Source organism: Phyllobates terribilis, unplaced genomic scaffold, assembly GCF_046119375.1.
Source record: "Phyllobates terribilis strain yellow unplaced genomic scaffold, ASM4611937v1 Scaffold_13__5_contigs__length_258822181, whole genome shotgun sequence".
In the NCBI taxonomy this organism is placed as follows: domain Eukaryota; kingdom Metazoa; phylum Chordata; class Amphibia; order Anura; family Dendrobatidae; genus Phyllobates; species Phyllobates terribilis.
Window position 1 is genome coordinate 182,819,145 of NW_027362773.1, and position 25,260 is coordinate 182,844,404.

The window sequence follows — 25,260 nt, forward strand, 5'->3', positions numbered from 1 at the left end:
TTAATATCTCCTCCCTTTTTATTCCACAAGTGTGCTTAAAGTTCCATGATATCACAACAAGGACAGTTTTAAAATGTTGATGAAATCTGGCTAATAATTAACGTGCTGGATCTATTAGCTGGAAAAAGGGTGAGAAAAAAAGAAATTGCAAAACTTCTGCTCATCCAGATGTCACTAAAGATTTTTTCATGGTGTGCTAAAAGGTTCCATCAGAAAGATAATTCAAGTAGAGTTGGTGCAAATCAAAGTTCATATCCCAGTCCATCATTCACGGCAGTGATCTGTGGTCACTGGAAAAAAGGAGGATTTGCACCACATACCTTATGGCACCCTCTGAGCTTTGTTTGATTGGTGGTGTGATGCACAAGTGACATCGCACCAGGCTGACTAATCAAAAGAAGATCTACAGATGCTGTTAAGCTGGTTCTACAAATACAATCCATAGATTACAGACCATTCTGTGGGGGTTAGACTTGGGAATGTGGAAATTGATCTACTCAGATAATTCGTCAAAATGTTACATGAAGTTAAACGTAGTTGGCAGGATTTGAACCTACGCGGGAAGACCCCAATGGATTTCTAGTCCATCGCCTTAACCACTCGGCCACAACTACTCAGACACTGTTGCATTCTTATGAGTTTCACACCTTTTCTTATAGCACCATGATCAATAACAGTGATTATCCTTCTGGAAGACATTTCAGAAAATGGAAGATTTCAATTGGAAACTAAATTCCAGGCCTCACTGAAATGTAAAAATCTGATTTAAAGGTATCATCAATTGGAACCTTTTGCAGTTCAAGGTTTAATAAAATTCATAAGGCGGATTTAGAGTGACTTTGTTCCAAACACCTCCTGAAAAAGGCTTTGAAAATGCTCAATAGTTTGAACAGATTCATTTCCATGCAAAAAGACTTGCTGTTCATATGATCAGGTATTGAGCGTCTTTTAACCTCATTAAGTTTCCCAAAACGCCAAGCGGTTAACAGAAGTGAGCATATCATATTTCAGGTATATTTTGCTTGCTTTATACTTGCTATACAAGTCAATGAGTAGGTTAGAAAGACCCCTGGAAGGTTCCTGAGTGACGTTCACAGCATTTTGCGAGCAAAAAAGAAACTTAAACAAACTCATTTGATGCCCAAAACAATACATAGAAAAACATCACCAAACTATGTTTACAAAAATGCTGGAAAACACTAAAAAGTGTGATTCAGCAAAAGAATCGCTGTCGTTTCTTGAGGCCGTTTCGGCTTGAAATCATGGTCAGTTCCAACCACCTGGAAAAAGTGTCATGCGAACATTGGCACAAGTCATAGAGTACGATTGCTTGGTGTGACATAGATGATATGAGTTTTGCTTCATGAAGTCAAGTTTAACTTTTGAGTTAAACTTTCTTGATAGATAGATCTTTTTGCCATGTGGATTTTAACTTTCTCTTTTTATGTTAAACCATGTGCATTGGCAAATTGAGTGTGAGCAGAAAAGATAAAACTGCTATGCACAAAGAATTTTTCAGGTTCCACTGAGATTTGAACTCAGATCGCTGGATTCAGAGTCCAGAGTGCTAACCATTACACCATGGAACCACATGACCAATGAAGCTGGCTGGATTTTCTTTCGAAAACAGTAAAATAGCATGTGTAAATAGTGGAAATGTGAGAAATTCACTCTTAATCCAGTAATCTGAGTTCTAATCTCAGTGGAACCTGGGAATTCATGCATTATGATGAAAACTGGTTCTAAAGCTGTTCCGCAAATGTATATCTAACACACATTGGTAAATTAATATCTCCTGCCATTTTATTCCACAAGTGTGCTTAAAGTTCCATGATATCACAACAAGGACAGTTTTAAAATGTTGATGAAATCTGGCTAATAATTAGCTTGCTGGATCTATCAGCTGGAAAAAGTGTGAGAAAAAAAGAAATTGCAAAACTTCTGCTCATCCAGAAGTCACTAAAAATTTTTCATGGTGTGCTAAAAGGTTCCATCGGAAAGATAATTCAAGTAGAGTTGGTGCAAATCAAAGTTCATATCCCAGTCCATCAGCCACGGCAGTGGTCTGTGTTCGCTGGAAAAAAGGAAGATTTGCACCACATACCTGATGGCACCCTCTGAGCTTTGTTTGATTGGTGGTGTGATGCACAAGTGACATCTCACCCGGCTGACTAATCAAAAGAAGATCTACAGATGCTGTTAAGCTGGTTCTACAAATACAATCCATAGATTACAGACCATTTCTGTGGGGGATAGACTTGGGAATGTGGAAATTGTTCTACTCAGATAATTCGTCAAAATGGTACATGAAGTTAAACGTAGTTAGCAGGATTTGAATCTACGCGGGAAGACCCCAATGGATTTCTAGTCCATTGCCTTAACCACTCGGCCACAACTACTCAGACACTGTTACATTCTAATGAGTTTCACACCTTTTCTTATAGCACCATGATCAATATCAGTGATTATCCTTCTGGAAGACATTTCAGAAAATGGAAGATTTCAATTGGAAACAAAATTCCAGGCCTCACTGAAATGTAAAAATCTGAATTAAAGGTATCATCAATTGGAACCTTTTACAGTTCAAGGTTTATTAAAATTCATAAGGCGGATTTAGAGTGACTTTGTTCCAAACACCTCCTGAAAAAGGCTTTGAAAATGCTCAATAGTTTGAACAGATTCATTTCCATGCAAAAAGACTTGCTGTTCATATGATCAGGTATTGAGCGTCTTTTAACCTCATTAAGTTTCCCAAAACGCCAAGCGGTTAACAGAAGTGAGCATATCATTTTTCAGGTATATTTTGCTTGCTTTATACTTGCTATACAAGTCAATGAGTAGGTTAGAAAGACCCCTGGAAGGTTCCTGAGTGACGTTCACAGCATTTTGCGAGCAAAAAAGAAACTTAAGCAAACTCATTTGATGCCCAAAACAATACTTAGAAAAACATCACCAAACTATGTTTACAAAACTGCTGGAAAACACTAAAAAGGGTGATTCAGAAAAAGAATCGCTGTCGTTTCTTGAGGCCGTTTCGGCTTGAAATCCTGGTCAGTATCAACCAACTGGAAAAAGAGTCATGCGAACATTGGCACAAGTCATAGATTACGATTGCTTGGTGTGACATAGATGATATGAGTTTTGCTTCATGAAGTCAAGTTTAACTTTTGAGTTAAACTTTCTTGATAGATCTTTTTGCCATGTGGATTTTAACTTTCTCTTTTTATGTGAAACCATGTGCATTGGCAGATTGAGTGTGAGCAGAAAAGAATAAACCACTACGCACAAAGAATTTTTCAGATTCCACTGAGATTTGAACTCAGATCGTTGGATTCAGAGTCCAAAGTGCTAACCATTACACCATGGAACCACATGACCAATGAAGCTGGCTGGATTTTCTTTTGAAAACAGTAAAAGAGCATGTGTAAATAGTGGAAATGTGAGAAATTCACTCTTAATCCAGTGATCTGAGTTCTAATCTCAGTGGAACCTGGGAATTCATGCATTATGATGAAAACTGGTTCTAAAGCTGTTCCGCAAATGTATATCTAACACACATTGCTAAATTAATATCTCCTCCCTTTTTATTCCACAAGTGTGCTTAAAGTTCCATGATATCACAACAAGGACAGTTTTAAAATGTCGATGAAATCTGGCTAATAATTAGCGTGCTGGATCTATCAGCTGGAAAAAGGGTGAGAAAAAAAGAAATTGCAAAACTTCTGCTCATCCAGAAGTCACTAAAGATTTTTCATGGTGTGCTAAAAGGTTCCATCTGAAAGATAATTCAAGTAGAGTTGGTGCAAATCAAAGTTCATATCCCAGTCCATCAGCCACGGCAGTGGTCTGTGTTCGCTGGAAAAAAGGAGGATTTGCACCACATACCTGATGGCACCCTCTGAGCTTTGTTTGATTGGTGGTGTGATGCAAAAGTGACATCTCACCCGGCTGACTAATCAAAAGAAGATCTACAGATGCTGTTAAGCTGGTTCTACTAATACAATCCATAGATTACAGACCATTTCTGTGGGGGATAGACTTGGGAATGTGGAAATTGATCTACTCAGATAATTCGTCAAAATGTTACATGAAGTTAAACGTAGTTGACAGGATTTGAAGCTACGCGGGAAGACCCCAATGGATTTCTAGTCCATCGCCTTAACCACTCGGCCACAACTACTCAGACACTGTTTCATTCTTATGAGTTTCACACCTTTTCTTATAGCACCATGATCAATATCAGTGATTATCCTTCTGGAAGACATTTCAGAAAATGGAAGATTTCAATTGGAAACAAAATTCCAGGCCTCACTGAAATGTAAAAATCTGATTTAAAGGTATCATCAATTGGAACCTTTTACAGTTCAAGGTTTATTAAAATTCATAAGGCGGATTTAGAGTGACTTTGTTCCAAACACCTCCTGAAAAATGCTTTGAAAATGCTCAATAGTTTGAACAGATTCATTTCCATGCAAAAAGACTTGCTGTTCATATGATCAGGTATTGAGCGTCTTTTAACCTCATTAAGTTTCCCAAAACGCCAAGCGGTTAACAGAAGTGAGCATATCATTTTTCAGGTATATTTTGCTTGCTTTATACTTGCTATACAAGTCAATGAGTAGGTTAGAAAGACCCCTGGAAGGTTCCTGAGTGACGTTCACAGCATTTTGCGAGCAAAAAAGAAACTTAAACAAACTCATTTGATGCTCAAAACAATACTTAGAAAAACATCACCAAACTATGTTTACAAAAATGCTGGAAAACACTAAAAAGGGTGATTCAGGAAAAGAATCGCTGTCGTTTCTTGAGGCCGTTTCGGCTTGAAATCCTGGTGAGTTTCAACCACCTGGAAAAAGTGTAATGCGAACATTGGCACAAGTCAAATAGTACGATTGCTTGGTGTGACATAGATGATATGAGTTTTGCTTCATGAAGTCAAGTTTAACTTTTGAGTTAAACTTTCTTGATAGATAGATCTTTTTGCCATGTGGATTTTAACTTTCTCTTTTTTATGTTAAACCATGTGCATTGGCAAATTGAGTTTGAGCAGAAAAGATAAAACCGCTATGCACAAAGAATTTCTCAATTTCATCTGAGATTTGAACTCAGATCACTGGATTCAGAGTCCCGTGTGCTAACCATTACACCATAGAACCACATGACCAACGAAGCTGGCTGGATTTTATTTTGAAAACAGTAATAGAGCATGTGTAAATAGTGGAAATGTGAGAAATTCACTCTTAATCCAGTGATCTGAGTTCTAATCTCAGTGGAACCTGGGAATTCATGCATTATGATGAAAACTGGTTCTAAAGCTGTTCCGCAAATGTATATCTAACACACATTGGTAAATTAATATCTCCTCCCTTTTTATTCCACAAGTGTGCTTAAAGTTCCATGATATCACAGCAAAGATAGTTTTAAAATGTTGATGAAATCTGGCTAATAATTAGCGTGCTGGATCTATCAGCTGGAAAAAGGGTGAGAAAAAAAGAAATTGCAAAACTTCTGCTCATCCAGAAGTCACTAAAGATTTTTCATGGTGTGCTAAAAGGTTCCATCGTAAAGATAATTCAAGTAGAGTTGGTGCAAATCAAAGTTCATATCCCAGTCCATCAGCCACGGCAGTGGCCTGTGTTCGCTGGAAAAAAGGAGGTTTTGCACCACATACCTGATGGCACCCTCTGAGCTTTGTTTGATTGGTGGTGTAATGCACAAGTGACATCTCACCCGGCTGACTAATCAAAAGAAGATCTACAGATGCTGTTAAGCTGGTTCTACAAATACAATCCATAGATTACAGACCATTTCTGTGGGGGATAGACTTGGAAATGTGAAAATTGATCTACTCAGATAATTCGTCAAAATTTTACATGAAGTTAAACGTAGTTGACAGGATTTGAACCTACGCGGGAAGACCCCAATGGATTTCTAGTCCATCGCCTTAACCACTCGGCCACAACTACTCAGACACTGTTTCCTTCTTATGAGTTTCACACCTTTTCTTATAGCACTATGATCAATATCAGTGATTATCCTTCTGGAAGACATTTCAGAAAATGGAAGATTTCAATTGGAAACAAAATTCCAGGCCTCACTGAAATGTAAAAATCTGATTTAAAGGTATCATCAATTGGAACCTTTTACAGTTCAAGGTTTATTAAAATTCATAAGGCGGATTTAGAGTGTCTTTGTTCCAAACACCTCCTGAAAAATGCTTTGAAAATGCTCAATAGTTTGAACAGATTCATTTCCATGCAAAAAGACTTGCTGTTCATATGATCAGGTATTGAGCGTATTTTAACCTCATTAAGTTTCCCAAAACGCCAAGCGGTTAACAGAAGTAGTGTTGAGCCACCCCCGTAGTGTTCGAGTTCGGTTCGGTTCGTCGAACACCCGTGTGTTCGCCGAACTGTTCATCGAACTGTTCGTCGAACACCTTCGAACACCGTTAAAAACAATGGCAGGCAAACAAAAACACATAGAAACACATAGAAAACACCTTCAAAGGTGTCCAAAAGCTGACAAACTGCTCAGAAGACATAACTAACACATGGAAAAGTGACAAGTACATATAGTCATGCGAAAAGAAAAGAGGTGGAGGAGTAAAAGGAGGGGGAGACACAGATATAGGCATGTCATGCCCTTCTAAAATCCAAAAAGTGAGAAGCCGACACGGACAGTCCGCTCCTGCCTGTGCCACCTCCGTGTCGCCGGGTTTGTGCCAGAGCAGCGGTGAACCCTGACGGCCAGCCCCTCTCCCAATACTGGTGCCTGTCCGCTGGTGGGTCGAGCGAGCCCCCCTGTGGTGGAGGCAGCTCTAAGCTTTTTAATTTAAATTGTCTCTCTAATTTGAATGAATACACTTTAAATCCATTTACAAGGATCTATTGGAGGGCAAGTCTCATGCCAGCAGCCGCGTAATTCCAGCTCCAGTAGCGTCCACTAAAGCTGCTGCAGTTAAAAAGCTTTTATAAGGATCGAGCTCGGCTGTCCACCGCAAGGCATCCTAATGCCAGTCCCAGCCCCTATGCCTTGGGGTGCCTCCTGATGCTCTTCACTAAGTATCCCATGGTCCCGAATCATTTCCTTTGAAAAAATTAAGTGTCTAAACTACAGGTGGTGTAGCTTGCTTAACAGCCGGGATAATCCGCTGACTAGCAGACACTGCTACTAGGCACAAAGTATTTCCTGGGCTAGATGCAGTTCAAAATTTGTAATTAGATACTCTCGTTGGATGCTGAGAAAGCATTCCATAGAGTCTCCTGGCATGCCATATATGATTCTCTTAAAAAGCTTGGGGTAGGGGTCTAGGGGACCCTTTTATAGCCAAAATCACGGCCCTGTATCGCAATACGTCATCTAGGCTGAAGATAAATGGAACTGTAGCACCCTGAGGGCTCGGTTGCTACAGACGTATTGCACCTCACCCAGAGGTGTGATATCTCACTCTCAGGTAAGGATGGAGTGTGGATCAGGACCCGACACCTGCATGCATTACACCACATTGCCGTGGGGCAGGGCGACCAATATGCCCCTGAGATGGGCACGACAGTCCCTGTCCCTGGCTGGAGTGGGGGGAGGGAACACTGAGGAAGGGGAACCCTGTAGTGCAGGAGCAGGGAGGAAGCAGTTCCTGGGTGCATTGAGAAGGGAGTATAAAAGGTGGGCACCATCTTAGTTCAGTGCAGAGAAGTCTGAGCAGAAGTGGCAGGGAGCAGGGGCTCTGCATGAGCTCTGCTCCGGAGGCGGGCCTAGTAACAGAGGCCCAGGCCTGGAAAAGGGAGAAGGAAGGAAGAGGATCGGAGAAGGCTCCAGGAACGAGGAATGAAGGGATCCCAGGGGTGCGGACGGGCGAGTCGCCACCGCACGCCCGAATCCACCTCCGTGGAGGGGTCAGGCCAAAGGGGGAGACCGGTCCCCGAACTAGTGGAGGCAGGAAACGACCCTCAGCTAGAAACCGGAGGCTCTGACATTTTATGTGGCACAGCCCCTCGCTACACCCGCTAGGAAGGCACCACATAGGGTCAGGGAAACTGGCGCCAAGTTTACCAAGAGGAGGCCCGAGGCAGCCGGACAGAAGTGTTGGTAAAAATGGCCAGACTAAGGACACACAAAGGGGGTCCTGTGAACTGCTCCAAAGTTATCTGGGAGTTGTCTGAGCCCCTCACCTGGTGAGCACAGTACGACGTGGGCAGCCGTTACCTGCAGACGTGGTCTGGATAATAAGAACTGTGAGTAAAGGCCCTGGACTGCATCACTGACTCCGTGTTGTTACTGCTGCTGCCCTGCACCATCACCCCCATCCTCCGCATACACTGCCCTCAGGCTATACTCCTCCCGTGGGGAGTTATGCTACGCTCTGCTGCACCCACAACACCAGCCTCAGCGGTCTGCCCTGGAGCGGCGGTTCACTCTGACCGCAATCCACGGGTGGCGTAGTCGGACATTTAAACATCAAAACCACATAAAAAGTTCCGCCACTGGTTTGACCGCCCTGAGCCACGGAACCGGGTTGCCGCCACGGAGACTACAACCACCAGCATCCACCAAAAAGGGTCGGGCTCCGGGTGTCCCAAGGCCCAGGGGGCGCGTCAGAACATTTTCATCACCTTTCACAATCACCAATGGGACAAGGCAGGGATGTTCTCTGTCCCCTCTCTTATACATCCTAGTGACGGAGCACCTGCTCTCATCAATTCGCCATAACCCCAATATTAGGTGTATTGAGGTGGGAGGCACCGAGTACAAGTGCTCTCTATTTGCTGATGATGTCCTAGTATATATCACTCAATCACATATATCCATCCCTGCTGTTATGGCTGAAATAGATCACTTTGTTACATGGTCAAATTTTAAAATCAATGCAGCGAAGTCTGAGGCCCTCGATGTCTTCCTCCCCAAATCCATATAGGATTCCATCCAGTCCAACTTTCCCTTTGCCTGGCCCTCACAGGGTATCAAATACTTAGGAATTCCTATTCATAGAGACCTCTCCCATCTATGTTATCTTAATTTTGGGCCCTTTATTGAACAACTCCATACAGACCACGGTTGGCAAGTTAGAACTGTAAGATTCACTACGTGAACCGCTGGTGTTTTGTGGAAAAGCACATGTACACTGCGTTCCAAATTATTATGCAAAAAGTGTTTAGGAGTGATAAGGGAAGAATTTGTTTGTTTGTCAGTTAAACTTATTGATGGTGATGTGTGTCAGGGCTCTTTATATCACTGTAAGCAATTGCAGACACCTGTGCTAATTAGTTTGGCAGGTGTGTCCAATGAAAGGCAAGACTACTTAAGAAGGCTCTCTCACATTATTAAGCAGCCTACATTTTCTGCCAAAATGGGAAAGAAAAAGGATGTGTCGGCTGCTGAGAAGCAACAAATTGTGGAGTGTTTAGGTCAAGGCATGACTACAATCAACATTGTGCGATGATCAGGATGAAGTGTCTTGGCAATCAAGAAGTATGTAGCTGATTCACAGTACACACGTGTGCGTGCTGATAAGGGCAAATTGAGGACTCTTTCCTACAGGCAATTACGTCAGGTTGAAAGAGCAGCGGCCAAAAAGCCTTGTCATAGCAGCAGACAAGTTTTTGAAGCTGCTTGTGCCTCCAACGTCCCCCGAACAACAAGATGCAGGGTCCTTCAGAGGTTTGCAGCTGTGCATACGCCATCCTGTCGACCTCCTCTATCCACTTCACACAAGCAGAAACGGCTCCAGTGGGCCAAACATTACATGAAGACTGATTTCAAAACAGTTTTGTTCACGGATGAGTGCCGTGCAGCGCTCGATGGTCCAGATGGATGGAGTGGAGGATGGCTGGTTGATGGACACCCCACGCAAACACGGCTACAGCGCCAACAAGGAGGAGGTGGAGTAATGTTTTGGGCTGGAATCATGGGGAGAGAGATTGTCGGCCCCTTTAGGATCCCTGAAGGCGCTAAAGATGAACTCCATAATGTATGTGGATTTTCTCAAACAGCACTTCCTGCCATGGTTCAAGAAGAAGAACCGTGTATTTCACAGCAAGATCATTTTTCTGCATGATAATGCACCATCTCATGCTGCACATAAAACATCTGCATCTCTGGCTGATATGGGCATGAAAGGGGACAAACTTATGGTGTGACCCCCATGCTCCCCTGACCTCTACCCCATTCAGAACCTTTGGAGCATCATTAAAAGGAGTGTCTATGATGGCGGGAGGCAGTTCACATCTAAGCAACAGCTCTGGGAGGGTATTCTGTCCTCATGCAAAACAATTGAAGCAGAAACCATCCAAATCCTGACAAATTCAATGGACGAGAGAGTTCAGAAGCTCCTTTCGAACAAGGGGTCCTATGTGAAAATGTAACATCACCTAGAATAAAGTTTTGAGTTGAAAACTGTTTGATTTCAGTTTCTAACAACCTGCTAATGCTTATAATTTCAAAAATGACCATTTTTTTGGTCTTTATTAAAATGAAAAGGTTGATCGAAAAGTTTGGAGGATCTAAGAGTGTGGCAACCCAGTAGTCATGATTACTTCGAATTCTGACAATATGAGGGTCATGCTGCAGGTAGTGCAGCAAGAAGGCACTTATGTGTCTTGCGCATCTCGGAGCCCCAAAATTATTTTCCGGGCTAGATGCAGCAAAAAATTATTTTAAATTTTAAATCTGGTGAAGCTTTAGTATAGATGGCCTAATAGGATCAGTGCTGCACACTGCTACAAAGCCCAAGTTATTTTCCAGTCAAGATACAGATAAACATGATTAGTAATTAGAAAGCTTAAAACGGTTGGTAGAGTGATTTTAACCAATCATCAAGCTTTTACTCTCCCCAGGATGACACAGGGGTAGAAAAGTCGTTTCGGATCCATGATTTGTTCATCTTTATGAACGTGAGTCTGTCTACATTATCAGTGGAGAGCCGCGTGCGCTTATCTGTCAGCACACCACCAGCAGCGCTGAACACACGTTCAGACAGAACGCTGGCTGCGGGGCATGACAAGATCTCCAAGGCGTAAGTGGCTAGCTCCGGCCATTTATCCAGATTGGAAGCCCAAAAAGAGCAAGGGTCCAGTGACACAGTCGTGGCTTCAATGTTTACTTGGAGATACTCCTGTACCATCGTCTCTAGGCGTTGACTATGTGTCAGACTTCTTGTCTCCTGTGGCCTTGCAAAGGATGGGCTAAAAAAGTGGTGAAATGATTCCGCAAAATTGATGTTACCAGCAGATACTGTGGTTCTGTTACGGTTTGAGTGCTGAACACTTGACGGTCCCACGGTTGGCAAGTTGGAACTGTGAGATTCACTACGTGCACCACTGGTATTTTGTGGAAAAGCACATGTAAGATTCTGCAACAGTCTCTGCGTGGCCAAACTGTGGTATTAGGCCAAAACTATTGGCTGGGTTAGATGCAGAAAAAAATTATATTCAATTTGCAACCTGATGGAGGTCAGTATAGATGGACTAATACAACAAGTCCCACACACAGCTAGAAGCCCAATATTTTTTCAGAGGTAGATGCAGAAAAAAATATATTCAGTTTGCAACCTGATGGAAGTCAGTATAGGTGGACTAATAGAACAAGTCCCACACACTGCTAGAAGGCCAAATATTTTTTCAGAGCTAGATGCAGAAAAAAATTATATTCAGTTTGCAACCTGATGGAGGTCAGTATAGATTGATTAATAGAACAAGACCCACACACAGCTAGAAGCCCAATATTTTTTCAGAGCTAGATGCAGAAAAAAATTATATTCAGTTTGCAACCTGATGGAGGTCAGTATAGATTGATTAATAGAACAAGACCCACACACAGCTAGAAGCCCAATATTTTTTCAGAGCTAGATGCAGAAAAAAATTATATTCAGTTTGCAACCTGATGGAGGTCAGTATAGATTGATTAATAGAACAAGACCCACACACAGCTAGAAGCCCAATATTTTTTCAGAGCTAGATGCAGAAAAAAATTATATTCAGTTTGCAACCTGATGGAGGTCAGTATAGATGGATTAATAGAACAAGACCCACACACAGCTAGAAACCCAATATTTTTTCAGAGCTAGATGCAGAAAAAAATTATATTCAGTTTGCAACCTGATGGAGGTCAGTATAGATGGATTAATAGAACAAGACCCACACACAGCTAGAAGCCCAATATTTTTTCAGAGCTAGATGCAGAAAAAAATTATATTCAGTTTGCAACCTGATGGAGGTCAGTATAGATGGATTAATAGAACAAGACCCACACACAGCTAGAAGCCCAATATTTTTTCAGAGGTAGATGCAGAAAAAAATATATTCAGTTTGCAACCTGATGGAGGTCAGTATAGATGGACTAATACAAGTCCCACACACAGCTAGAAGCCCAATATTTTTTCAGAGGTAGATGCAGAAAAAAATATATTCAGTTTGCAACCTGATGGAGGTCAGTATAGATGGATTAATAGAACAAGACCCACACACAGCTAGAAGCCCAATATTTTTTCAGAGCTAGATGCAGAAAAAAAATTAGATTCAGTTTGCAACCTGATGGAGGTCAGTATAGATGGACTAATAGAATGATGCTATGCCCAAAAGATTTTACTTCACTAGGTGCAGTAAAAAAATTGGTATTCTATACACATGTGGTTTATCTTGCAACACAGATAGGCTACTCCACTGACTAACACACTCTGCAATAGGCCAAAAAGGATTGCTAGATTCAGCCAAATGCTGTGAAAAAAACTTGCACAGCACTGGCACAGACCTGCCTGGCAAAAACTGATAGGAACTGATGTAACCTAGTCCTGAAAAGGACTCCAATTACAATTAGTCTTTACTCCCACAACCTATCTATTTAAGAGCACAGACCTGCCTGATAAAAGTCGTAGGAAATGCTGTAACCTAGTCCTTAAAAGGACTGCAATCACAACTATTCCCTACTCCCAAGCTATCTGTATATTTGTGCGAAAATTGGCTTGAAATTAACAAGGTATAGCGCACACAGCAACAGCGGTGCCGTCTAACACGCAGCTGCAGCAGTGAGAAAATGGTGGCGACGGGGAAAATGGCTTGGTCTTATAGGGCAAGGACATGTGACATACACTGCCAATGACACATGCCCTTGCTTGTGTGAAAAAAAGCACTTCGCTCCGTGTGTGCGCTGCTGATAGGCTGACAGATTGCACCTCCCCACTGTAAATGCGGGAAAGAGAAAAAAAAATGGAGATCTTCATTGTTCCTGCAGAGATCCATCCCCTGCCCCTCCCCCCACCCCGCTGTACACTCAAACTGCGTATTAACATTAATTTTCATCATTACTGAGAAAAAATCCAGTTATGATTTTGGTGCACGAACAGTTATCGAACATAACCTCGAACAGCCGAATTTTTCTCAAATTGTTCGTGTTCGCCGAACGGCTCGAACACCGCCCAAAACAGCTCGAATTTGAGATTGGCGAACAGTTCGAGTAGAACAACGCTCATCTCTAAACAGAAGTGAGCATATCATTTTTCAGGTATATTTTGCTTGCTTTATACTTGCTATACAAGTCAATGAGTAGGTTAGAAAGACCCCTGGAAGGTTCCTGAGTGACGTTCACAGCATTTTGCGAGCAAAAAAGAAACTTAAACAACCTCATTTGATGCCCAAAACAATACTTAGAAAAACATCACCAAACTATGTTTACAAAAATGCTGGAAAACACTAAAAAGGGTGATTCAGGAAAAGAATCGCTGTCGTTTCTTGAGGCCGTTTCGGCTTGAAATCCTGGTCTGTTTCAACCACCTGGAAAAAGTGTCATGCGAACATTGGCACAAGTCATAGAGTACGATTGCTTGGTGTGACATAGATGATATGAGTTTTGCTTCATGAAGTCAAGTTTAACTTTTGAGTTAAACTTTCTTGATAGATAGATCTTTTTGCCATGTGGATTTTAACTTTCTCTTTTTATGTTAAACCATGTGCATTGGCAAATTGAGTGTGAGCAGAAAAGATAAAACCGCAGTGCACACAGAATTTCTCAGGTTCCACTGAGATTTGAACTCAGATCACTGGATTCAGAGTCCAGAGTGCTAACCATTACACCATAGAACCACATGACCCATAAAGCTGGCTGGATTTTCTTTTGAAAACAGTAAAAGAGCATGTGTAAATAGTGGAAATGTGAGAAATTCACTCTTAATCCAGTGATCTGAGTTCTAATCTCAGTGGAACCTGGGAATTCATGCATTATGATGAAAACTGGTTCTAAAGCTGTTCCGCAAATGTATATCTAACACACATTGGTAAATTAATATCTCCTCCCTTTTTATTTCACAAGTGTGCTTAAAGTTCCATGATATCACAACAAAGACAGTTTTAAAATGTTGATGAAATCTGGCTAATAATTAGCGTGCTGGATCTATCAGCTGGAAAAAGGGTGAGAAAAAAAGAAATTGCAAAACTTCTGCTCATCCAGAAGTCACTAAAGATTTTTCATGGTGTGCTAAAAGGTTCCATCGGAAAGATAATTCAAGTAGAGTTGTTGCAAATCAAAGTTCATATCCCAGTCAATCAGCCACGGCAGTGGTCTGTGTTGGCTGGAAAAAAGGAGGATTTGCACCACATACCTGATGGCACCCTCTGAGCTTTGTTTGATTGGTGGTGTGATGCACAAGTGACATCTCACCCGGCTGACTAATCAAAAGAAGATCTATAGATGCTGTTAAGCTGGTTCTACAAATACAATCCATAGATTACAGACCATTTCTGTGGGGGATAGACTTGGGAATGTGTAAATTGATCTACTCAGATAATTCGTCAAAATGTTACATGAAGTTAAACGAAGTTGGCAGGATTTGAACCTACGCGGGAAGACCCCAATGGATTTCTAGTCCATCGCCTTAACCACTCGGCCACAACTACTCAGACACTGTTTCATTCTTATGAGTTTCACACCTTTTCTTATAGCACCATGATCAATATCAGTGATTATCCTTCTGGAAGACATTTCAGAAAATGGAAGATTTCAATTGGAAACAAAATTCCAGGCCTCACTGAAATGTAAAAATCTGATTTAAAGGTATCATCAATTGGAACCTTTTACAGTTCAAGGTTTATTAATATTCATAAGGTGGATTTAGAGTGACTTTGTTCCAAACCCCCTCCTGAAAAAGGCTTTGAAAATGCTCAATAGTTTGAACAGATTCATTTCCATGCCAATAGACTTGCAGATCATATGATCAGGTATTGAGCGTCTTTTAACCTCATTAAGTTTCCCAAAATGCCAAGCTTTTAACAGAAGTGAGCATATCATTTTTCAGGTATATTTTGCTTGCTTTATACTTGCTATACAAGTCAATGAGTAGGTTAGAAAGACCCCTGGAAGGTTCCTGAGTGACGTTCACAGCATTTTCCGAGCAAAAAAGAAACTTAAGCAAACTCATTTGATGCCCAAAACAATACTTAGAAAAACATCACCAAACTATGTTTACAAAAATGCTTGAAAACACTAAAAAGGGTGATTCAGGAAAAGAATCGCTGTCGTTTCTTGAGGCCGTTTCGGCTTGAAATCCTGGTCAGTTTCAACCACCTGGAAAAAGTGTCATGCGAACATTGGCACAAGTCATAGAGTACGATTGCTTGGTGTGACATAGATGATATGAGTTTTGCTTCATGTAGTCAAGTTTAACTTTTGAGTTAAACTTTCTTGATAGATAGATCTTTTTGCCATGTGGATTTTAACCCCTTAAGCCCCGCGGGTGATTTGCACGTTAATGACCGGGCCAATTTTTACAATTCTGACCACTGTCAATTTATGAGGTAATTACTCTGGAACGCTTCAACGGATCCCCCTGATTCTGAGATTGTTTTTTCGTGACATATTGTACTTCATGATTGTGGAAAAATTTCTTCGATATCACTTGCGTTTATTTGTGAAAAAAATGGAAATTTGGCGAAAATTTTGAAAATTTTGCAATTTTCAAAATTTGAATTTTTAAGCCCTGAAATCAGAGCGATATGTCACACAAAAGAGTTAATAAATAACATTTCCCACATGTCTACTTTACATCAGCAAAATTTTGGAACCAAAATTTTTTTTTGTTAGGGAGCTATAAGGGTTAAAAATTGACCAGCGATTTCTCATTTTTCCAACAAAATTTACAAAACCATTTTTTTAGGGACCACATCACATTTGAAGTCACTTTGAGAGGTCTTTATGACAGAAAATACCCAAAAGTGACACCATTCTAAAAACTGCACCCCTCAAGGTGCTCAAAACCACATTCAAGAACTTTATTAACCCTTCAGGTGCTTCACAGGAATTTTTTGAATGTGGAAGAAAAAAATGAACATTTAACTTTTTTCACAAAAATGTTACTTTAGACCCAATTTTTTTTATTTTCACAGGGGTAACAAGAAAAAATGGACCCCAAAATTTGTTGTGCAATTTCCCCTGGGCACGCCGATACCCAATATTTGGGGAAAAAATACTGTTTGGGCGCACGGCAGGGCTCGGAAGGGAAGGAGCACCATTTGACTTTTTGATTGTAAAATTTGCTTGAATAATTAGCGGACGCCATGTTGTGTTTGGAGAGCCCATGTGTGCCCAAACTTTGGAGCTCCCCCACAAGTGACCCCATTTTGGAAACTAGACCCCCCAAGGCACCTATCTAGATGCATAGTGAGCACTTGGAACCCCCAGGTGCTTCACAAATTGATTCGCAACAATGAAAAAGTGAAAAAAAAAACACTTTTTCATTTGTATGAATCAATTTGTGAAGCACCTGAGGGTTCCAAGTGCTCACTATGCATCTAGATAGGTGCCTTGGGTGGTCTAGTTTCCAAAATGGGGTCACTTGTGGGGGAGCTCCAATATTTGGGCACACAGCGGCTGTCTAAATGCAACATGGTGTCCGCTAACAAATTTAACGCAAAATTGGCTCAAATTGTTAGCGACACCATGTTGCGTTTGGAGAGCTGCTGTGTGCCCAAACATTGGAGCTCCCCCACAAGTGACCCCATTTTGGAAACTAGACCCCCCAAGGCACCTAACTAGATGCATAGTGAGCACTTGGAACCCCCAGGTGCTTCACAAATTGATTCGTAACAATGAAAAAGTGAAAAAAAAAACACTTTTTCATTTTTATGAATCAATTTGTGAAGCACCTGGGGGTTCCAACTGCTCACTATGCATCTAGATAGGTGCCTTGGGGGGTCTAGTTTCCAAAATGGGGTCACTTGTGGGAGAGCTCCAATGTTTGGGCACACAGGGACTCTCTAAATGCAACATGGTATCCGCTAACAAATTGAATGGAAAATCGGCTCAAATTGTTAGCGGACACCACATTGCGTTTGGAGAGCCCCTCTGTGCCCAAACTTTGGAGCTCCCCCACAAGTGACCTTATTTTGGAAACTAGACCCCCCAAGGCACCTTTCTAGATGCATAGTGAGCACTTGGAACGCCCAGGTGCTTCACAAATTGATTCGTAATAATGAAAAAGTGAAAAAAAAAACACTTTTTCATTTTTACGAATCAATTTGTGAAGCACCTAGGGGTTCCAAGTGCTCACTATGCATCTAGAGACGTGCCTTGGGGGGTCTAGTTTCCAAAATGGGGTCACTTGTGGGGGAGCTCCAATGTTTGGGCACACAGGGACTCTCTAAATGCAACATGGTATCCGCTAACAAATTGAATGGAAAATCGGCTCAAATTGTTAGCGGACGCCACATTGCGTTTGGAGAGCCCCTCTGTGCCCAAACTTTGGAGCTCCCCCACAAGTGACCCCATTTTGGAAACTAGACCCCCCAAGGCACCTTTCTAGATGCATAGTGAGCACTTGGAACCCCCAGGTGCTTCACAAATTGATTCGTAATAATGAAAAAGTGAAAAAAAAAACACTTTTTCATTTTTACGAATTAATTTGTGAAGCACCTAGGGGTTCCAAGTGCTCACTATGCATCTAGATAGGTGCCTTTTGGGGTCTAGTTTCCAAAATGGGGTCACTTGTGGAGGAGCTCCAATGTTTGGGCACACAGGGACTCTCCAAATGCAACATGATATCCGCTAACAATTTGAGCCGACAATTTGTTAGCGGATATCATGTTGCATTTGGAGAGTCCCTGTGTGCCCAAACATTGGAGCTCCCCCACAAGTGACCCCATTTTGGAAACTAGACCCCCCAAGGCACCTATCTAGATTCATAGTGAGCACTTGGAACCCCAGGTGCTTCACAAATTGATTCATAAAATGAAAAAGTGTTTTTTTTTTCACTTTTTCATTTTTACGAATCAATTTGTGAAGCACCTGGGGGTTCCAAGTGCTCACTATGCATCTAGAAAGGTGCCTTGGGGGGTCTAGTTTCCAAAATGGGGTCACTTGTTGGGGAGCTCCAAAGTTTGGGCACAGAGGGGCTCTCCAAACGCAATGTGGTGTCCGCTAACAATTTGAGCCGATTTTCCATTCAATTTGATAGCGGATACCATGTTGCATTTGGAGAGTCCCTGTGTGCCCAAACATTGGAGCTCCCCCACAAGTGACCCCATTTTGGAAACTAGACCCCCAAGGCACCTATCTAGATTCATAGTGAGCACTTGGAACCCCAGGTGCTTCACAAATTGATTCATAAAAATGAAAAAGTGTTTTATTTTCACTTTTTCATTTTTACGAATCAATTTGTGAAGCACCTGGGGGTTCTAAGTGCTCACTATGCATCTAGATAGGTGCCTTGGGGGGGTCTAGTTTCCAAAATGGGGTCACTTGTGGGGGAGCTCCAATGTTTGGGCACACAGGGGCTCTCCAAACGCAACATGGCGTCAGCTAACAATTTGAGCCGATTTTCCATTCAATTTGTTAGCGGACACCATGTCGCGTTTGGAGAGCCCGTGATGTGCCTAAACAGTGGAGCTCCCCCACAAGTGTCCCCATTTTGGAAACTATACCCCTCAAAGATTTTATTAAGGTGTATAGTGAACATTTTGAACCCAGAGGTACGGCACATTATTTGTTTACATTAGGTCATCATATTGAATAAGTTGTCATTATTCTTGAGCGCAAGTGCTCGCTACTTGAGTTTGCATCGGGTACTCAGGTATGCACCATGTACAGCGTGTGCTCGAGTGACATGCTCGAGTCCCTGCTCCGCATGTTTCACGGTTATTATACACCCAAAAAAAAACATGCGGGGATCGCTCGTGCATGGCAGGCAATCCCCGTAAAGTTTTTTGGCCGCGAAGCATATGGGGCAGAGACTCGAGCATGTCACTCAAATACCCACGATACTAAATGCATACCAGAGCACCCGATGCAAACTCAAGTAGCGAGCACTTGCTCTCAACACTAGTCGCCATATCGTCATCTTTTTTTCTTACTTTTGAAAAAAATCCCAACCCCAGCCCTAACCCTAGCACAACCCTAGCCCCAGCACAACCCTAGCCCCAGCACAACCCTAGCCCCAGCACAACCCTAGCCCCAGCACAACCCTAGCCCCAAACCCAGCACTAACCCTAGCCCAATCCTAACTCAAGAGTTTATTTTTGACGCCGTTCCTTGTGCGGTATAAGTGATTCGACGACTTTATTCTTCGGGTCGGTGTGATTACAGCAATGCCAGAATCATATGGGGTTTTTATGACTGACAGCTGTCACAGACTAAAAGACGCATTTTTTGTAAAATCTAGTTTTTGCATCGCCATATTATGAGAGCTATAATTTTTCCAGATTTTGGCAGACAGTCATGTGACAGCTCGTTTTTTGCGGGGTGACTTGACGTTGTTATTGGTGCCATTTTCAGGCACGTGACATTTTTTGATCGCTTTCTATTCCGATTTTTGGGAGGCAGAATAAACAAAAACCAACAATTCAGGAATTGTTTTTTTTTTTTTTTTTTTTATTCTATTCCGCGTGTGGTAAAATTGATGAGGCAGCTTTACTCTTCGGGTCAGTACGTTTACAGCGGTACCACATTTGTATCATTTTTCTATGTTTTGGCGCTTATACACAATAAAAGCTATTTTATAGAAAAAAATATTTTTTAGTATCGCTTTATTCTGAGAGCTATAACTTTTTTATTTTTCGGCTGATGGAGCTATATGGCAGCTTGTTTTTTGCGGGACGAGATGACGTTTTCAGCGGTATCATTTTTATTTATATGCGTCTTTTTGATCGCGTGTTATTCCACTTTTTGTTTGGCGGTATGGTGATAAAGCATTGTTTTTTGCTTGTTTTTTTTTTTTTTTTTTTTACCGTGTTCACTGAAGGGGTTAACTAGTGGGACAGTTTTATAGGTCAGGTTGTTCCGGACGCGGAGATACCAAATATGTGTACTTTTATTGTTTTTTTTTATTTTTTTTATAATAATATTTATTGATGGGTACATTATATTTTTATTTTTGGTATATTATTTTTTTTATTTTTTTATAATATTTTTGCACATTTTTTTTTTTTTTTTCCACTTTCACACAGTTTATACACTTTATTACTTTGTCCCACTCTGGGACTTTCACTTTTTTTTTTCTGATCGCCTGCATGGCACAGGAATGGAGCACCATCCCTATGCCATGAAGGCTGTCAGAAGTGCACAGTGTGAAGATTGCTTGGAGATGCACTGCGCATGTCCAAGCAATCTTCCTGCTCTCTGGTGACCCGGATGTTGTCATGACGACATCGGGTCGTCATGGCAACACCCGGGAAGCCTTTGCAGACTGCGCTGGAAGCCGGAAGAGGAGGTGAGTATCGCCGATCACCTCCCCTTGCCCCCGCAATGCCGCGATCGACTTCGATCGACTTCGATCGCAGCATCGCGGGGGTTAATGAGCTGGGAGCGGTGCGTGACCGCTCCCTGCACATAGTACCGGGTGTCAGCTGTGACAATCAGCTGACATCCGGCGGCGATTGCGCCCGCACAGCCTGTGTGCGCGCGCGATCGCGATGACGTACTAATACGGGTCTGGCTCTTAAGTCCCAGGGCACAGACGCGTATTAGTACGTCAGATGTTAATAAGGGGTTAACTTTCTCTTTTTATGTTAAACCATGTGCATTGGCAAATTGAGAGTGAGCAGAAAAGATAAAACTGGTATGCACAAAGAATTTCTCAGGTTTCACTGAGGTTTGAACTCAGATCGTTGGATTCAGAGTAGAAAGTGCTAACCATTACACCATGGAACCACATGACCCATAAAGCTGGCTGGATTTTCTTTTGAAAACAGTAAAAGAGCATGTGTAAATAGTGGAAATGTGAGAAATTCACTCTTAATCCAGTGATCTGAGTTCTAATCTCAGTGGAACCTGGGAATTCATGCATTATGATGAAAACTGGTTCTAAAGCTGTTCCGCAAATGTATATCTAACACACATTGGTAAATTAATATCTCCTCCCTTTTTATTCCACAAGTGTGCTTAAAGTTCCATGATATCACAACAAGGACAGTTTTAAAATGTTGATGAAATCTGGCTAATAATTAGCGTGCTGGATCTATCAGCTGGAAAAAGGGTGAGAAAAAAAGAAATTGCAAAACTTCTGCTCATCCAGAAGTCACTAAAGATTTTACATGGTGTGCTAAAAGGTTCCATCGGAAAGATAATTCAAGTAGAGTTGGTGCAAATCAAAGTTCATATCCCAGTCCATCAGCCACGGCAGTGGTCTGTGTTCGCTGGAAAAAAGGAGGATTTGCACCACATACCTGATGGCACCCTCTGAGCTTTGTTTGATTGGTGGTGTGATGCACAAGTGACATCTCACCCGGCTGACTAATCAAAAGAAGATCTACAGATGCTGTTAAGCTGGTTCTACAAATACAATCCATAGATTACAGACCATTTCTGTGGGGGATAGACTTGGGAATGTGGAATTTGATCTACTCAGATAATTCGTCAAAATGGTACATGAAGTTAAACGTAGTTGGCAGGATGTGATCCTATGCGGGAAGGCCCCAATGGATTTCTAGTCCATCGCCTTAACCACTCGGCCACAACTACTCAGACACTGTTTCATTCTTATGAGTTTCACACCTTTTCTTATAGCACCATGATCAATATCAGTGATTATCCTTCTGGAAGACATTTCAGAAAATGGAAGATTTCAATTGGAAACAAAATTCCAGGCCTCACTGAAATGTAAAAATCTGATTTAAAGGTATCATCAATTGGAACCTTTTACAGTTCAAGGTTTATTAAAATTCATAAGGCGGATTTAGAGTGACTTTGTACCAAACTCCTCCTGAAAAAGGCTTTGAAAATGCTCAACAGTTTGAACAGATTCATTTACATGCAAAAAGTCTTGCTGTTCATATGATCAGGTATTGAGCGTCTTTTAACCTCATTAAGTTTCCCAAAACGCCAAGCGGTTAACAGAAGTGAGCATATCATTTTTCAGGTATATTTTGCTTGCTTTATACTTGCTATACAAGTCAATGAGTAGGTTAGAAAGACCCCTGGAAGGTTCCTGAGTGACGTTCACAGCATTTTGCGAGCAAAAAAGAAACTTAAACACACTCATTTGATGCCCAAAACAATACTTAGAAAAACATCACCAAACTATGTTTACAAAAATGCTGGAAAACACTAAAAAGGGTGATTCAGGAAAAGAATCGCTGTCGTTTCTTGAGGCCGTTTCGGCTTCAAATCCTGGTCAGTTTCAACCACCTGGAAAAAGTGTCACGAGAACATTGGCACAAGTCATAGAGTACGATTGCTTGGTGTGACATAGATGATATGAGTTTTGCTTCATGAAGTCAAGTTTAACTTTTGAGTTAAACTTTATTCATAGATAGATCTTTTTGCCATGTGGATTTTAACTTTCTCTTCTTATGTTAAACCATGTGCATTGGCAAATTGAGTGTGAGCAGAAAAGATAAAACCGCTATGCACACAGAAATTCTCAGGTTCCACTGAGATTTGAACTCAGATCACTGGATTCAGAGTCCAGAGTGCTAACCATTACACCATAGAACCACATGACCAATGAAGCTGGCTGGATTTTGTTTTGAAAACAGTAAAAGAGCATGTGTAAATAGTGGAAATGTGAGAAATTCACTCTTAATCCAGTGATCTGAGTTCTTATCTCAGTGGAACCTGGGAATTCATGCATTATGATGAAAACTGGTTCTAAAGCTGTTCCGCAAATGTATATCTAACACACACATTGGTAAATTAATATCTCCTCCCTTTTTATTCCACAAGTGTGCTTAAAGTTCCATGATATCACAACAAGGACAGTTTTAAAATGTTGATGAAATCTGGCTAATAATTAGCGTGCTGGATCTATCAGCTGGAAAAAGGGTGAGAAAAAAAGAAATTGCAAAACTTCTGCTCATCCAGAAGTCACTAAAGATTTTTCATGGTGTGCTAAAAGGTTCCATCGGAAAGATAATTCAAGTAGAGTTGGTGCAAATCAAAGTTCATATCCCAGTCCATCAGCCACGGCAGTGGTCTGTGTTGGCTGGAAAAAAGGAGGATTTGCACCACATACCTGATGGCACCCTCTGAGCTTTGTTTGATTGGTGGTGTGATGCACAAGTGACATCTCACCCGGCTGACTAATCAAAAGAAGATCTACAGATGCTGTTAAGCTGGTTCTACAAATACAAACCATAGATTACAGACCATTTCTGTGGGGGATAGACTTGGGAATGTGGAAATTGATCTACTCAGATAATTCGTCAAAATGTCACATGAAGTTAAATGTAGTTGGCAGGATTTGAACCTACGCGGGAAGACCCCAATGGATTTCTCGTCCATCGCCTTAACCACTCGGCCACAACTACTCAGACACCGTTTCATTCTTATGAGTTTCACACCTTTTCTTATAGCACCATAATCAATATCAGTGATTATCCTTCTGGAAGACATTTCAGAAAATGGAAGATTTCAATTGGAAACAAAATTCCAGGCCTCACTGAAATGTAAAAATCTGATTTAAAGGTATCATCAATTGGAACCTTTTACAGTTCAAGGTTTATTAAAATTCATAAGGCGGATTTAGAGTGACTTTGTTCCAAACACCTCCTGAAAAAGGCTTTGAAAATGCTCAATAGTTTGAACAGATTCATTTCCATGCAAAAAGACTTGCTGTTCATATGATCAGGTATTGAGCGTCTTTTAACCTCATTAAGTTTCCCAAAACGCCAAGCGGTTAACAGAAGTGAGCATATCATTTTTCAGGTATATTTTGCTTGCTTTATACTTGCTATACAAGTCAATGAGTAGGTTAGAAAGACCCCTGGAAGGTTCCTGAGTGACGTTCACAGCATTTTGCGAGCAAAAAAGAAACTTAAACAAACTCATTTGATGCCCAAAACAATACTTAGAAAAACATCACCAAACTATGTTTACAAAAATGCTGGAAAACACTAAAAAGGGTGATTCAGGAAAAGAATCGCTGTCGTTTCTTGAGGCCGTTTCGGCTTGAAATCCTGGTCAGTTTCAACCACCTGGAAAAAGTGTCATGCGAACATTGGCACAAGTCATAGAGTACGATTGCTTGGTGTGACATAGATGATATGAGTTTTGCTTCATGAAGTCAAGTTTAACTTTTGAGTTAAACTTTCTTGATAGATAGATCTTTTTGCCATGTGGATTTTAACTTTCTCTTTTTATGTTAAACCATGTGCATTGGCAAATTGAGTGTGAGCAGAAAAGATAAAACCGCTATGCACAAAGAATTTCTCAGGTTCCACTGCGATTTGAACTCAGATCACTGGATTCAGAGTCCAGAGTGCTAACCATTACACCATAGAACCACATGACCAATGAAGCTGGCTGGATTTTGTTTTGAAAACAGTAAAAGAGCATGTGTAAATAGTGGAAATGTGAGAAATTCACTCTTAATCCAGTGATCTGAGTTCTAATCTCAGTGGAACCTGAGAATTCATGCATTATGATGAAAACTGGTTCCAAAGCTGTTCCGCAAATGTATATCTAACACACATTGGTAAATTAATATCTCCTCCCTTTTTATTCCACAAGTGTGCTTAAAGTTCCATGATATCACAACAAAGACAGTTTTAAAATGTTGATGAAATCTGTCTAATAATTAGCGTGCTTGGTGTATCAGCTGGAAAAAGGGTGAGAAAAAAAGAGATTGCAAAACTTCTGCTCATCCAGAAGTCACTAAAGATTTTTCATGGTGTGCTAAAAGGTTCCATCGGAAAGATAATTCAAGTAGAGTTGGTGCAAATCAAAGTTCATATCCCAGTCCATCAGCCACGGCAGTGGTCTGTGTTCGCTGGAAAAAAGGAGGATTTGCACCACATACCTGATGGCACCCTCTGAGCTTTGTTTGATTGGTGGTGTGATGCACAAGTG

The 25,260-nt window shown here is 41.3% G+C and overlaps 11 non-coding genes across 11 annotated transcripts; all 11 read right to left on the reverse strand.

Moving 5' to 3' along the window:
• Nucleotides 1-532: 532 nt before the first annotated feature.
• TRNAS-AGA (transfer RNA serine (anticodon AGA)) lies at nucleotides 533-614 on the reverse strand. Its single transcript has one exon. It is a non-coding gene; the product is annotated as a tRNA-Ser (tRNA).
• Nucleotides 615-1,517: 903 nt separating this feature from the next.
• TRNAQ-CUG (transfer RNA glutamine (anticodon CUG)) lies at nucleotides 1,518-1,589 on the reverse strand. The gene has a single exon. It is a non-coding gene; the product is annotated as a tRNA-Gln (tRNA).
• A 728-nt stretch (nucleotides 1,590-2,317) lies between these two features.
• TRNAS-AGA (transfer RNA serine (anticodon AGA)) lies at nucleotides 2,318-2,399 on the reverse strand. The gene has a single exon. It is a non-coding gene; the product is annotated as a tRNA-Ser (tRNA).
• An 899-nt stretch (nucleotides 2,400-3,298) lies between these two features.
• Nucleotides 3,299-3,370, reverse strand: TRNAQ-CUG (transfer RNA glutamine (anticodon CUG)). Its single transcript has one exon. It is a non-coding gene; the product is annotated as a tRNA-Gln (tRNA).
• A 728-nt stretch (nucleotides 3,371-4,098) lies between these two features.
• Nucleotides 4,099-4,180, reverse strand: TRNAS-AGA (transfer RNA serine (anticodon AGA)). Its single transcript has one exon. It is a non-coding gene; the product is annotated as a tRNA-Ser (tRNA).
• A 1,704-nt stretch (nucleotides 4,181-5,884) lies between these two features.
• On the reverse strand, nucleotides 5,885-5,966 carry TRNAS-AGA (transfer RNA serine (anticodon AGA)). Its single transcript has one exon. It is a non-coding gene; the product is annotated as a tRNA-Ser (tRNA).
• An 8,034-nt stretch (nucleotides 5,967-14,000) lies between these two features.
• TRNAQ-CUG (transfer RNA glutamine (anticodon CUG)) lies at nucleotides 14,001-14,072 on the reverse strand. The gene has a single exon. It is a non-coding gene; the product is annotated as a tRNA-Gln (tRNA).
• A 728-nt stretch (nucleotides 14,073-14,800) lies between these two features.
• Nucleotides 14,801-14,882, reverse strand: TRNAS-AGA (transfer RNA serine (anticodon AGA)). Its single transcript has one exon. It is a non-coding gene; the product is annotated as a tRNA-Ser (tRNA).
• Nucleotides 14,883-22,836: 7,954 nt separating this feature from the next.
• On the reverse strand, nucleotides 22,837-22,908 carry TRNAQ-CUG (transfer RNA glutamine (anticodon CUG)). The gene has a single exon. It is a non-coding gene; the product is annotated as a tRNA-Gln (tRNA).
• A 730-nt stretch (nucleotides 22,909-23,638) lies between these two features.
• TRNAS-AGA (transfer RNA serine (anticodon AGA)) lies at nucleotides 23,639-23,720 on the reverse strand. The gene has a single exon. It is a non-coding gene; the product is annotated as a tRNA-Ser (tRNA).
• A 903-nt stretch (nucleotides 23,721-24,623) lies between these two features.
• TRNAQ-CUG (transfer RNA glutamine (anticodon CUG)) lies at nucleotides 24,624-24,695 on the reverse strand. The gene has a single exon. It is a non-coding gene; the product is annotated as a tRNA-Gln (tRNA).
• Between the last annotated feature and the right edge of the window lie 565 nt (nucleotides 24,696-25,260).